The sequence below is a fragment of the Sapajus apella genome, unplaced genomic scaffold, assembly GCF_009761245.1.
Source record: "Sapajus apella isolate SASKATOON/1434 unplaced genomic scaffold, GSC_monkey_1.0 scaffold16, whole genome shotgun sequence".
Taxonomy (NCBI): domain Eukaryota; kingdom Metazoa; phylum Chordata; class Mammalia; order Primates; family Cebidae; genus Sapajus; species Sapajus apella.
The window spans coordinates 31748343-31763591 of record NW_022436956.1 but is presented as its reverse complement, the minus strand read 5'-3'; the positions used below and the strand labels follow the sequence as shown (position 1 = coordinate 31763591).

The 15249-nt window shown below is 34.9% G+C and overlaps 2 long non-coding RNA genes across 3 annotated transcripts in view; one reads left to right on the top strand and one right to left on the bottom strand.

Moving 5' to 3' along the window:
* The window catches only part of LOC116556405, a 400504-nt gene that overhangs the window by 375322 nt on the left and 9933 nt on the right, over positions 1–15249 (top strand). The window lies entirely within an intron of this gene.
* Positions 6726–13311, bottom strand: LOC116556407. Its single transcript, XR_004270980.1, has 2 exons — positions 12298–13311; positions 6726–11562 (listed from the first exon to the last, which is right to left on the bottom strand). It is a non-coding gene; the product is annotated as an uncharacterized LOC116556407 (long non-coding RNA).

The window sequence follows — 15249 nt, the reverse complement described above, 5'->3', positions numbered from 1 at the left end:
CAGTTTCAGACAACTGATTTTCTTTCAGATTTTCTAAGCAAAAACTAATGACCTAAACGCAAATTCCACTCCTGTTTGGTAATTACAAGTTTCCCTCTAAGATGAACAAGAATGCCTTTCTGGAAAATTGACTTCCTCATATACAGCATGCAAGAGGTCTCTTCATTGAAAGAACAGGTATCAAACTACTGAGTGGTTTTAAACGTTAGTTAAATGGTCAGTAGCTGTTAATCATAGTTGTAGAAATTTTTAAGTCAATATATTCATTGGACTAGTTTCATAGTCCAATGAATAGTCCAATCATATCTCACAATCAATAATTTTATAATTCTATAAATTCATAACTGGTCACACGCATTTCACATAGTTATTCATTGAAGTATTGATGTTAACACTATTTGAAATTACTGAATAACATCGTAGATTCAGTAAAGTGATTTGCCATGCCTATCTTGTTAGAATGTTATGACAACCCTGGAAATTATCCAGGCAAATCACCTGGTTTCTAATCCAGAGCTCTTTTCCACTGCTAATAAATAAGGGTTATAAGAACGGAAAGAGCACAGTGAACTCTCAGTTATTAACAGGCACATTTTCTGGTTTGCTGGAAGCTAGTCTGCTGCAGCTTGACTTTTGGAAGGCCAAGCAACCCTGCAAAATGAATGTACAAACCCCTTGTTATATTTATCTCATCCGCCATAAATACACGGGACAGATCATCCTCCCGGAAGTGTCTAGATTTTATATTCAAAAGTAGTTACTGATTAAAATATTGATTCTGCTGAGCTCTCATTTACTTTTTGAGTAAAATTAAAAATTATTGAGACTTTTTTGACCATTTCTATTTTTTAAGTAATTAAGCAATTTTCTAAATTTGCATAGTAGGTAATTGAAGGTTGTATTGTGGCTGGAATCCAGTTCATGACAACTTCCTCTTTAGAGTTGTCATTCTTTCCATTTAATTACTCTTTGGGACTTCTGGAGAATGCGTAATTTTCCAGTGAAGCCACACAATTAGTATTTGTTTACACTTCAGAAGCATTTCCTGTTTTGTTTTTTCCCACTCTGTCTGCATACATATATAAATCTGAATAATTTGCCTTCTTTTCCTTATTCCTGCTGGCTTTTCTTCATTATTTTCACCCAATAAATGGGGTAGAAAACTCATATTTTCTTACAGCAAACTATACCTGATGTCATTTCCCTTTGTTTTTCTCTGTTACTCTCACTCACAAACCTATGCTCTATATTCCTTTTTTTGCTTGTATCTTATTTCGTTCAGTGACCACCACCTGAATCTATAGGTACTTTCTTAGGAAGATTAGAAGAATGGGAAAGTATGGAAGCCATGGGCATTTTAATAATCAGAAGGAAATAACATTCTAGCCTTTTTGGCTGGAATTGCCATCTTCCAATAATTTATGAACATAACAAATGCAAAAGGAAAGAGGAGAGGCACTCTATATATGTTCTTCAAGCCTTTTAGAAAACATGGAGTTGTTCCTGTGGCCACAAACATATGAATCTATAAGAAAAGTGATATTGTAGACATCAAAGGAATAGGTACTGTTCAAAACGGAATGCCCAGTGTTACCATGGCAAAACTGGAAGAGTCCCAGTGCTACCCTGCATGCTGTTGGCATTGTCGTAAACACACAAGTTAAGGGCAAGATTCTTGGCAAGAGAATTAATGTGCGTATTGAGCACATTCAGCACTCTAAGAGCCAAGATAGCTTCCTGAAATGTGGGTAGGAAAATGATCAGAAAAAGAAGGAAGTCAAAGAGAAAAGTACCTGGGTTGAGCTGAAGCGCCAGCCTGCTCCACCCAGAGAAGTGCACTTTGTGAGTACCAATGGGAAGGAGCCTGAGCTGCTGAAACCCCTTCCCTATGGATTCACAGCATCATAAATGTAGAAAAATAAAAGACCTCTAGACTGTAAAAATGTTTCTCTTCCTTGAGTAGAAGTAGGTGTTCCCTTCCCTAAAGAAATAAGAAAATTTAAATTGTGTCCTAATTCATTGTGTAATGTCTTTACTATTAATATTAAATTTAATGTTTTCCTTGCTGAAAGATGTGAGGTGGCTTATTGTGCAACAAATTACTCAACTGGTTAGAAAACGGCCAGATATTATTTATAAAATATTTGCACTGGTTTGAAGATAGTCCCTCTAAATCATCATGTAAGAAATAAAATAATTTTTAAAAAATTCTAAGTAGTTCTGGGCAAAGTATATAATTCATGCAATTGCATATAAATCTATGCTGGCAACTGCATCAAACCACAGCTTTTATTTTTAAAGAAGTTTATATTACTCTAAAACAATACAGAGGGTTTCCAAATGATCACTTTTCTTCAAGTCTTACAGATAATTATTTTATCTTAAGGCTTTTCGTGAGTATTAGCAGGATCTTGAAATAAAGTTACCACATTACAAGCACAAAAAAATTTTTTTTCTTTGTCTTTACATATAAAGACAAGAAGGGAATTATGTTTTATATAGACAAGCATAAGAGACACAAAAGCAAGAATGCCACGGAAATCTAAGAACAGAGCCAGAGTGAAAAGCTCAGAATAAACTGTAGAACAGGGTCCCCAATCCCAGCCCCTGGCTGTGGATGGGCACCTGTCCGTGACCTGTTAGGAAATGGGCAGCACAGGAGGTGAGAGGCAGGACGCCTGAGCTCCGTCTCCCGTCAGATCAGTGGCAGCATTAGATTCTCATAGGAATACAAATCCTATTGTGACCTGAGCATGCGAGAGATCCAGGTTGTGCCTTCTCGTTAGAATCTAACGTCTGATGACCTGATGTGAGACAACTTCATCCTGAAACTATCCATTCCCAACCCCCATAGAAAAATTGTCTTCCACAAAACTGATCCTGGTGCCAAAAAGGCTGGGGACCCGCTGCTTTAGAAAGTAGAAGATGCTGAGGGCTTCTTCTTCTTTTCTTTTTTTTTTTTTTTTTTTGAGACGGAGTTTCGCTCTTGTTGCCCAGGCTGGAGTGCAATGGCGTGATCTCGGCTCACCGCAACCTCGGCCTCCAGGGTTCAAGCAATTCTCCTGCCTCAGCCTCCTGAGTAGCTGGGATTACAGGCATGTGACACCATGCCTAGGTAATTTTGTATTTTTAATAGAGACAGGGTTTCCCCATGTTGGTAAGTCTGGTCTCGAACTCCCGACCTCAGGTGATCCTCCCAGTCTCCCACAGTGCTGGGATTACAGACATGAGCCATCTCGCCCGGCCTACTGAGGGCTTCTTTAGTTGTGTTCAGAGAAGAGAATGGAGAAGACATGAACACTGCTTGGGAGTGTCACATTGAATAAAGAGAAACAGAACTACTCAGGTCTCAGTTTAATCTGTCTTCTCTGTTACTGTGGATGTCAATCTGAAATTAAAGAAAATAACTTCAAGAATGTGTAAGACCCCCTATACTCTGCACTACACATGTAATCACATCTGTAGTTTTATGTTTAGTTCTAGGTTTAATATTTTAACGGGACTCAAAAGGATCCTTATGTATCTTGAAGCAAACAGCATTTGTTCATGAACTCATTTTTTCAATAAATACTTCTTGAGCATCAACTATATGCCAGGCCCCATGTGATACGCTAGAAAGTAGACTCTCATTCATTTAACTCAGGCATGCCTGTCAAGTTCCCAGCATTGTAAACAAGACAGTTAAGTTCCTCGCTATTGCAGAGCACACAGATACATTAAAAACTTAAAATACAGTATAAAAATAACTGTCATAAGAGGTGTGTAAAAGCAAAGTAAAGCATTTATGAAGCACAGAGGGCAGAATAATTCATTTCGCTGGAAGATAAAAGGGTCCAAACTGGGCCTTGTTGAATGAGTGACTGTAGGAGGAAGGGATGACGCACGCTGCAGGTGGAAGGAGGGCAGTGCAGTCACTGAGATGCAAAAGTGCAGACTGGCTGCATCAGAAATAAGGAGCACTTTGATCATTTGAGAAGCAATCAAAGAAATAGAATTTTTTAACCTGGAAAATACAAGACTTATGGCTGGGGTATTATTGTTATTCTCAAATATCTGGAAGTCTGTCAAGTGAAAAAGAGGAATTCCATTCTGAAGAGGAAAATCAGAATCAATCCATAGAAATGACAGAGGGGCATATCAGGGCAATGTCAGGAAAAAAACTTGCAATAAGAGTTGTTTCAATGGAATTAGGTGTCTTTTATGGAAGTAACATCAAACTACAGGAAATATTGAAGCAGAGCTCGAACATGTCAGAGGATTAAAGAGGCAACTCCTACGTTGGGTTGAGTGCTGACCTGTACAGTCCAATTTTTTAGGTTATTTGAAAGCTAAGATCAAGTCATAATATTCTAAGAGAGCAAAGTAGAATTTAAGAGAATCTGGGAGAGGGAAGAGACCTTGAACAGTATTGAATCCAATGCTTTCACTTTGCAGATGAGAAACTGAAGCCCTGGAAAGATAAATGGCTAGTTCGAGGTCATCTAGCAAATGAGCTCCATCTGAACTAGAATCCTCTCTTCAGCTTCCTGTGTGGTGATCACTGCACCATATTACACTGCTGCTATGAAATGAATTCCAATATCTCAACCCAGAATTCTCAATGAATGTACAGATATGATAACCAAAACATAATCTTTAATCTTAAAGGAAAAATGGGGAACAAGATGCTCAACTGCTAGAGAATTGCAGGCATACATTTTTTCTGGTTTTTCAAAAATATAGAATTTTATAGTGATTTTCTCAACCCAGGAGAATATAAACCAGATTAATAAATAATGATAAACAGAAGAGGTGATCACAAGGAACCAGCATGGAAGAATAACACCAAAGTAACCTTTATTTTTTAACATGGTAAGGAAATTTGTTCATTCCATCCATTTCTTCCCTCTATCAACAGAGATGTTTAAGTGCCTGTGATAGGTCTCACAATGACCTATGGATTTATCAGAAGATAAAAGACTAAGTCTCTGGTTTCAAGGAGTTCAGAATGATACAATCCAATATGCCTGATGATGCTATAGAGGGTAAGAGAGGATGTTAGGGATATCTGTGCTAGGATTAGGAATTTTGGAGATAAGTAAGAGCCAGGTAAGGATTTTCAAGATGGAGAAAGTAGAATGTAAAGGAATAGCTTATTTGGGAAATTGAAAGTAGTGTAGTGCTGTGCTGTGATTATGATGTATTTGTATTTCAGCAGTTGACAAAAGTCTAAATGATGCATAACTTTTGTGCATAATATAAATATGCAAGGTACATGGATTACTGACTGGCTGAATGGGCCCTCCAAATCAGAAAGAGGATCACATTGATGTAAATGGGAGCAAAGGTTTTAAGTGGTTAAAAATAAAGCAAAAGCATGATTTGAGGAAGAAGTACTTTAACAATGAGAAAATTCACAGGTATGAATCTTTAGTTAACACCACATTCTATGAGACAAAGTGAAGCAAATTAGGATTATAATTAAAGATATTGTAGAACAGATAAAAGCGTTAAGGACAAGATTTCTTCTGACTTTAAGAATCTGTATTTACGCAGATGATAGTTTTACAAAATCAGAGGCCCAGGTGACCAGAAAGTCCACACAACTATAAATATTTTTGAATTGAAGTCTAGGATGTGCCACTTATTACACATTCAATCTTAGGCAACCTCTTTGGGATCCATTTTCCCTGTCTCCAAAGACAGATTAGACTAGATACTCTTTATTAAATTTCCAGTTTTAAAAATAAACTCCACAATACAATTAGCCTTTAAGAATTCAACACTTATTTCATATCCCAAGTTCCTAGACTATTGTAGGTCCTCAACAAATATTTTCCGAATGAATCAGTTACATCTATACAGGCCTCCACTGTATCCTATGAGTTACAATGGACAACAGGGGAAAAACGGAGGGAAAATGGTCTGCCACACTGGGGCCCAGTGAAAATTCATATTTTAAGTTTGATCCCTCTTCTTTCATTGGAGGATATGTATAATCAGCAAAGGAAAATTTCATATGCATTCTTCATAGAAGCTTTATTGACTTTTTGTATTACAAAAGTAATGCATACTCATCATATTATAGAATATAGAGTGAATTAAACTAAAAGCTCCTGCTAATTCTATTACCAAGAAGTTGCCGTTTTTCATATTTTGGTACACAGCCTTTCAGACTTTTCTCTATACATATACATTTTAAAAACATAATATCTTATTTATATGCTGTTTTAAAGCCAGTCTTCTTCTCCCTTTGAAACTATAGTGTGAATTTTTCAAGATGGCATAGTACTCCATTGTATAAATATGCTATTATTCAACAAATTTTCTATGCCTAAACAGATTATTTCCTTTTTTTTCCAATCAAATATGGTAAAAATCTTCTGCAAGTTTTTAAATTTATTAAGATGCTAGGTATAGAATTGCTGGGTGAGAAAATATGAAACCTATTAAGGCTTCTGGATGTGTCTTCCTAAATGACTTCCAGAAAGGCTATGCCAATTTATGTTCCCTCCAGCAAAGTATAATTCCTGTCTCCTTATGTCATCAAACATGAATATTATCAATTTTTAAAATCTGTGCCGATTTGGAAGGCAAAAATGCCAAAGTTGTTTTAATATGCATTTCTTGTCTTGGCTCATATTTGTTTAAGTCCTTTAATAGTAGGTCAACATTATAAATAGGGCTGTACTAGAATGTCTGCCATACAGTCATAAAAAAAAATACACAAAAAATAACTGGACATCTTATACAAGTGAAATCATTTATTTATCTATTTTCATTTGTTCCATTTATTGAGTGGTTTTCTATACTGTGGATAGTTCTGAGTACTGGTGAAATAAAAGCAAAAACACATAGTCCCTGCTCTCAAGGAGCTCACAGTTAAGAAAACAGATATGTAAGTATGCTACTGTAATATGTTATCAGCACTCTAATAAATATACAAGGTTAGTAGTGTCTCCATAATGGGTAAGAAGGAAAGGATGTTTCTTTAAAAACAATCAGAACCAGGATGAGGGGGGAAACCCTCAATGTCTACAGGATGCAGTAGACATCTTGGGTGTTCCAGAGACAATGAAAAGGTGCTGCAACTTCTGGACATAAAACGTTCCAATAAATCCAATCTTACATCATAAAGACTAAGCTTAGCATTAAATTGATACATTGGAAGCTCAAGAAGAACCAAATTTCCCTTATTCAGTTGGTGGTCTGTCATCTTTTTTCCAATTATTTTGTAACATTGGACTAGTCAACATACCATCATATGACCAAATTTAAAACAAATTACTAGTTAAGGGGAAAAATGACTCATTAGTAAGTAAAGTGACAAGCAGTTAGAACAAATGAACCATCCATCCTTCAGGAAGCTTTTTTTTAAAAAAAGATTTTCTGAATGGGTTATCTTGTGGTTTGCTTCTTCCAACAAGGCAGCAACCTTAGAAATAATATCAGCATGAAAAACTCATGACTTAGTCACCTCTGACATAACTTTGGAGTCTCATAGGAGTTTCAAAAAGTTTTTCTTCTGATCATGAGATTCAGTGGCTTCACATATTAACTTTTTTTTTCCTCCGTAAGTGTTAACAGGTTTACTAGCAGATGCAGAAGGTGACATTCCAGTGGCTCCAATATTTTCATTAGCCAATACCATTTATTCTATGTTTAAACAAGTATTTGGAACCCACTACATTCAAAGCATAGCATTGTTTTACTTAGCATTTTACAAACATTTTAAAGTACAATATCAATATGTACATCAATCTTACCTCTACCTCACAGAAGAGGAAAAGGGAGGTGAAGTTATCTTCTCAAGGTCCCATAGTCACTAACAGGCAAAGCAAGGACTCTGAACACAGATTTCCGAACTCCAAATCTAGGGTTCTTTCTAGCCTTCCTTACTGGTCTACCTGTCCTCAGATTTTCCTGCTGCCTAATTAATGTTCTTAAAACACCAAAGTAGCCCCAGGCTTCATCAAGTCTCATCGGCTCTGAAAATCCACCTTGACTGTTTCAGTCCACAGAGCTCACTCTCCTCTGAACTCCTATAGCTTGTTGCTCATATTATTTAACCGGCACTAGCACAGAAAATGCTTAGTGAGATCTCTGTCTTTATGAAATAATTTTAGCGTCTATTTAGAAGACACTGTGCCAGGTTATATGAGACTGCTCCAGTACTACTTAAACTTAAGTTTAATCAGTTCTGCAAATGTTTTTGACAACCTACTATGAGTCAGACACTATGCTGAGAGCTAAAGACATGGTTTCTGCCCTCAAGAATCTTAGTCTAATGGGAGCATGGATATGTAAACGTTTAACAGACATATGTGTACATTTGTTCATTAATTCATTAATTTAGTAAGCAAACTCAATTTGCTGGACATGAAAGGTAAGTAAAACACAGCCCATATCTTTTAAGTAACTTGCAGTCTAGGAACAAAGTGAGATATAAGTTTTTTCATTCATTCATTCAATAAGCATTTATTCAATAAATACCTTATTATGTGGTGGAAACAAGTGAGGAACATCTATGAATAACATGGTCTCTGTGCACAGAGCTGTTTCAAGGATCATAATCTTCAAAGGTAGAAATTAGGAGCCATACTCTGTTATCCTGTGTAATAAGAGAGCATAGCAAAGCCTTGGCCCACGGATATTCATTCATTCATTCATTCATTCATTCGTATATCTACTCCAAGTCTCTCTTGGTAGTTCTTACATATCAATCTTTTTAAGACCAGCTCTAGATAACGAATCTAAGACAGAATTATCATAAAGCTTATAGTTCTGGTGTATTTCCAAAGATACTTGGAATATTTTTCATGTTATTCCAAACACCAACCACTTCAATAGAAATTCAGTTTTCTCACTCTATTACTTTGTTCATATGTTTGATGAGTCAAGGTGTAAATGTGCAAGCAGTGGTTTTTAAAACATGCTATTTAGAGAACAAGGGGTTCCTCTGAGGTTTTTCAGAAATAATACTAGCAGTGGGGAAGAGGAGCTTCCCACTTGAACCGGAGTATTTTAGCTTTCTGTTTTTAATACTGTGCTTCTAGATAAAACTTGTTTTGGAATAGGTTCCTGTTACCTAATTTTAAAAAAATTAATTTAAGAGAATCATTGTAATAAGACATTATAGTATTTTGGCTTTATAATTTTTAATATTTATATTTTTAAAATATAGAGTCATTTCTATGATATTAAACCAATCCTTTTTTTAAAGACATGTTACTGAGCATTTACTACTTGGTACCAAGTGCACTGTAAATTGGTTATTCATTTAGTCATATTTAGCATCCATTTAAGGAACCATTTCACTATACCGTCTACATTAAGAAAGCAAATAATACAAATTAGTGTGCATCATTGACATTAGAGATTAATTTCCTAAGAGATTTGCATTTCTAAATATATCTATGTAGATAGAATAAATAAGACCTGATGTTCAATAGACCATTAGGATGACTATAATTAACATTAATCTATTGCACATTTCAAAATAGCTAAAGAGAATTTGAATGTTCCTAAAGAAAACATAAACATTTAAGGTGATATAAATCCCAATTATCTTGATTTAATTATATGAATATATATTATCACATGTACTCCCCAAATATATTATCAATGAAAAAATTTATCTTGGTAAATTTTTCCATTTGACTCTACTATATATAACACTTATTGAACACAAATCCATCCTGTGAAGTTCAATTGATGCTTTTCTGATAGCAAAGAGTAGCTAATATTTACTGCATGCATTTTATTTCATCCTCAAAATAATCCTATAAGAACTATTATTATCCTCATGTTACAGACAAGGAAATGATAGAACTAATATGTAGAAATAGGGATGCTAAAAGGACCAGGGAGCAAGAGAACCATGTATGGGAAAACTTTCCAGGTGAAAAGTGGGAAAAAAAACTTCATTCCAGAAGGTTCCATTTCCCGTCAAACTTCTCGAAATGATGTAAGCCAGATAGAGAGAACCTCCCATCTTCCACATCTCTCTCTCCTGTTTACTGCAATGACTATAAAAAAAGGCTTGATCTCCCACTCTCTATGGCTGCCAATAACTGCTCTTAAGGAATGGGGGATAAAGCCAGCTAGAAGAAGTGGGAGCAAAGATAGAAGGTTAGAATTGTCTCCATAATCACCTTTAGACATGTTAATAGGAAAAACCTCTCTGTAAGGGTAAGAATGTGAAAATAGGTTTTTTTTCAAAGGTCCCAGTTCCCTGGCCTGGTTTTCTTATTTTCATGTCTCTCATTATTCTTATGTTCAACCACTATAAACTGAAATGTATGATGGGCACTTGGAGGCACCAAAAATAAGAGTCAGGATTTCTATTATTCAAGGGAGAAAGACATTTAAATAGACATAGAACAAGGTATTAAGTGCCGTAAGATGCTACAACAAAGCTTATTTAGGCAGGGACTGTATTTTATTCATCTTTGTAGCCTCACTCATATAATGCCCAGCAAATAATTATTTTTTTGAAAAAATGTTACGTCTAGGCTTTCTTCTGACTGGCTTTAATGTTCATATATGTGGTGGCAGACCTTCTATATCAAATCTGAGTATAATTATAGTAAGCTACACTTGAGTTTCCTTGGACTTTATGTTCAAATGTATATTAATATCAACTGCCAGTCCTAGATGTACTAAAATCGATTAGCCTTATTTTATGCTTTCCCAGCACTAGAAAAAAACATAGTAGATGGTAAGCTTGTCACATAAGAAACAACTGCATTCATTGAGATTGAATGTAGGTACAAGTTCAATATCCCTTATCTGAAATGCTTGGGGCCAGAAGTGTTTTAGATTTTTTTTTTAATCTTTGAATATTTGCATATTCATAATGAGATATCTTGGAGATAGGACCCAAGCCTAAACATGAAATTCATTTGTTTCATATACATGTTTTACACATAGCCTGAAGCTAATTTTACTTTTCTCTTGGGAAGAGAGTTAACTGTTGTGCCATTGCATTTTGACTGTGACCCATCACATGTGGTCAGGTGTGGACTTTTCCACTTGTGGCATCATGTCAACACTCAAAAAGTTTTGGATTTGGAGCATTTTGAATTTCAGATTTTTGAGTTAAGGATGCACAACCTGCACTCTTCAGCTATATTATTCATTTAGAACTCTTCAAAATCTAGAAGTAAGCCTGCCCTCTAGTGCTAAAACTGTCAAATTGAATTGGAATAGCAATTTCCAACTATGAGAAAAAGAAACTAGCACTCTAGATGTTATTCTTAATACAAAAAAACTATTATTTCAAAACAAAAAGCTTCATTTTAAGAATAAAGTGACATTCCCTCCTCAACTCAATTTGCCATTTGCTTATGTATTTGGTAACTATTATCAATCTTGCTTCTTAAATCTTAGTGCTTCTATAACATTATAGAAAATAATGGTTTGTATATGTGTGGTAGAAAATGTTAACATTTTATTTCTACTTGAAAAGTCACAAAAGTTGGCCTTGAATTTAATTGATTACATGTCTACAATTAAGTGCTATCCTCTGGCTACACTTACTCTCTGAGTGGTTTCATCCATGTCCTGACTTAAAATTACAAACTGATGACTTTCAAATATATTTATCTCTAGCCCAGACCTCTACTTTGGACTCCAGGTTCAAATATCTAGCTGCCTACTCTACATTTTCCTTTGGACATCTGATGGACAAGTCTACCATGTATAGCTATATCTGATAACATGTCCAAAAGTAAACTCTCAATCTACCCCCTTAAACCTGCTCCTGAGTCTTTTCCATCTTACAAATATCCACTTCATTCTTCTTCAAGCCAAAAAACCTTGATCATTCTTTTTTTTAAACCCCGCCTCCATTCCATCAATATATCCTTTTGGTGCTACCACCAAAATATATTAGGAATCTGACCACTTATTTCCATTATTCTTAGTCTCAAATTGTACCATTTGTCACCTGGATTTACCGTATTATCCTCCTAATACTACCTGCTTCCGTCCTTGCTTTGATCAGAACACTAAACGCTTGCTAGCTCACTCAGTAAAGTCTACCTCTTGAGAGAAAGGGCCATAATGCCCTACATAATTACCTACAATCAAGCAGATTATTACTCCCAATCTCTCTCAATTTGCTAATTCTCCCTAAAAGAACAAGAATATTGCTATTCTTGTTCACTACAGTCACACTGATCTCTTTGCTGTTTCTTTATACTCTGTACCAGCTCAGGGTCTTAGTGTGTACTATTCCTTCTCCCTGGAATGCTCTCCTTCCAGATATCCACACTGCACAACCATTCACTTCCTCAGGTCTCTGCTCAATGTCACATATCAGTGTACAGTCTACTTATTAGCAATCCTATCCTCACACACTCTCTCAACCTCTTCCTCAACTTACTTTCCCCATATAACCTTGTCACCATATGGTAAACTATTTTACTAACCAATTAAAATAAAAATCCCATAAGGGTCAGAAATAACTGTTTTGTGCCCTGCAATACACTCAGGCCTAGAATACTTATTGGCATATAGTAGAGGTTTGAGATTTGTTAAATTAATGGTTTAGTCAGAGGAGAATATTAATTTTGTTTGATTGTAAAAAAATGATAGGATACCACAGGAAGTCCTAGCTATTTCTTTTTATATAAGATAGTAAATTTGTTAGAAAAAAATAAACTATCATAACTAACCACTTTTTGTTCAAGTACCAAAATACATTCATTTAACACCTACTAAGTGTTGTGGATAGGGGGCCCCATTTGAACTTCATAACAATACTGGTAGGTATCATTATTATCAGCACTTTACAGAAGAAACTGAAGATGACATAGGTTAAGTGGTTTGTTTAAAAGTGACATTAACAGGTATGTCACAAAGAGAAAATCAAACTCAGGTTTCTCAGATAATATTTCTATGAACTCTCTCTCAATATGCATAGTTTCAGGGAGTAAATCTCAAATAGGTAAGATTTCTACATTTGTAGATAAAAGTAACTGTGTATGAACTTACTGTAAGCCATTTCATTCACATGATAGAACAGAAAAGATGAAGCATCTATATAAACTAACTTCACTTAATACTCACAAATTAATTCTGCTAAGTTTGATAAGTTAGTTTAAGTCTCAACAAGTTGCTCAAATAGTCTTAGTTTTTCCTCTTTGATGGTTCAAAGGCAATTATTAACAACAGCAAATTTTCTTTTGACCTTCAAAATATGTGAGGAGCTTTTATCTGTGATCTGTTTTCTACATGAAAAAGTTAATTTGCTGGGTGCAGTGGCTCATACCTGTAATCCCAGCACTTTGGGAGTCCAAGGCATGTGGGATCACTTGAGGTCAGGAGTTTGAGACCAGCCTGGCCAACATGGTGAAACCGTCTCTATTTAAAAAAAAAAAAAAAAAAAAAAAAAGCTAGGCGTGGCAGCAGGCATCTGTAATCTCAGCTACTTGGGAGGCTGAGGCACAAGAATCACTTGAACCTGGGAAGTGGAGGTTGCAGTGAGCCGAGATCACACCACTGCACTCCATCCTGGGAGACAGAGTGAGACTCTGTCTCCAAAAAAAGAAAGAAGAAAAAAGTTAATTATGGCTAATATTCACACAGACCATAGTGTTTTGGGAATATCTGGCTCTATATATATTCACTTCAAGTATTTATTAGCTTTTTAAAACCAAAAACCAATTAAAATTTTTAAAACCAAACCCATTAAATTTGTGGAAAAAATTCATTGGCACCTTAAAGCTCAGAAAGCCAAAAAAAAAAAAAAGAAAAAGAAAAACCCAGAAGGATAAAACCTCTACAAAATGATACAATTTGGGAGAAAGTTAAGACATTTTTAATAAAATGTTTGCTATTAACTCCCATTTATGCACCACAGATCCATAAAATAAATACAACAATGCTCCAATAAAATTGGCATTATAAGATTCAATTATTATGTTAAAGTCTAACCTTACTATAGTGTTACTAGATGTATTTTAAGAAATATTTAACACATGGTAAATCAGAAGCCATGTAAAAATGAGCCATATTATACGAAGTTCTAATACATTACATAGCATACATAGCAAAATGTCTCATTGATCCTAAAAAGAAAATGGTCACACCAATAACAACTGGTCAGGAAAAGGGGCAAAGAGAACACTATCTCTATTAATATAATGTAAAAGATTGTAAGGTGGATACAGCAAAGGTATGATCAATCAGTTTTAAGACTGCTGTTTGTAAAAAGGTAAATAAATTGTGCTTTAAAAGATCTCAAGATTTGCTTCAGTGAAGTAAAAGTTCACTCTAAAAATCTCTATAATTAAATTAATTACAATTTATCCAAGGTCTGGGGCAGAAATTCATTATTCCACAGTCTGTAATTTTATCATAAAAGTTAGACTGTTTTTTGGCCTTCCACTGTACTAATCATACATCTATTAACAAAAAAGAACAAACCTTAATCTGTTTACCTGGTTCTTACCAAATATTCATAAAGTAATAAAACTACATTCATTAAAAAATGATATAATCCGGAATACTTCATTCAGACTAGCCTTTCCTATTGAGGAACAGTTAATTTCATTAACTCTTAATTTCATTGTTAATTTCATTCTTAATTTCATTAATACTCAACATTAAGAGTTAATGAAATTGTTATTTCTCTTTCTCCTTAAAATGATCCCTTCTTTAAAATGTTTCCCTGTGATGATTTCTCATATCACTGAAAAAGTGATACTTCCTCAAGAAGGAAGAATTCCTCCTTAGGGGTAAGAATTCTTCTTTAGGAATAAGTAAGACTTTTGGGTTTTTTTTTTGTGTGTGTGTGTGTGCATGTGTGTGTGTGTGTGTGTGTGTGTGTGTTTTGCCTTTTGCTTTAACAAAGGCGGGCATTGAGTTTTTTTTGTTGTTGTTGTTAAAATGCCCTCAATTTATTTGATGCCTTCGACATTTAAAACATGAAGCTGTAGGAGCCTTGAAAGCCAGAACAAAGTTTTATCAGATGATGAATTATTATCACAAGTTGTAAGTATACTTTTTTAAGAGGGCAGAACAACAACACCTGGCATTTTTACCAATTTCTCCTCAAACTGAACATATATTTCAATAAATCCTTTCATAATTTCACATTAGCAAGTAGGCAGACAGGACATGTTTTGTTGAAGAAATACTTCAGTGAAATATTTCATTAGTTATATATAGTGTGTATATATATTATATATGTATATATATATATATAACATGTTTTGTTGAAGAAATACTTCAGTGAAATATTTCATTATAGTGTGTGTACAT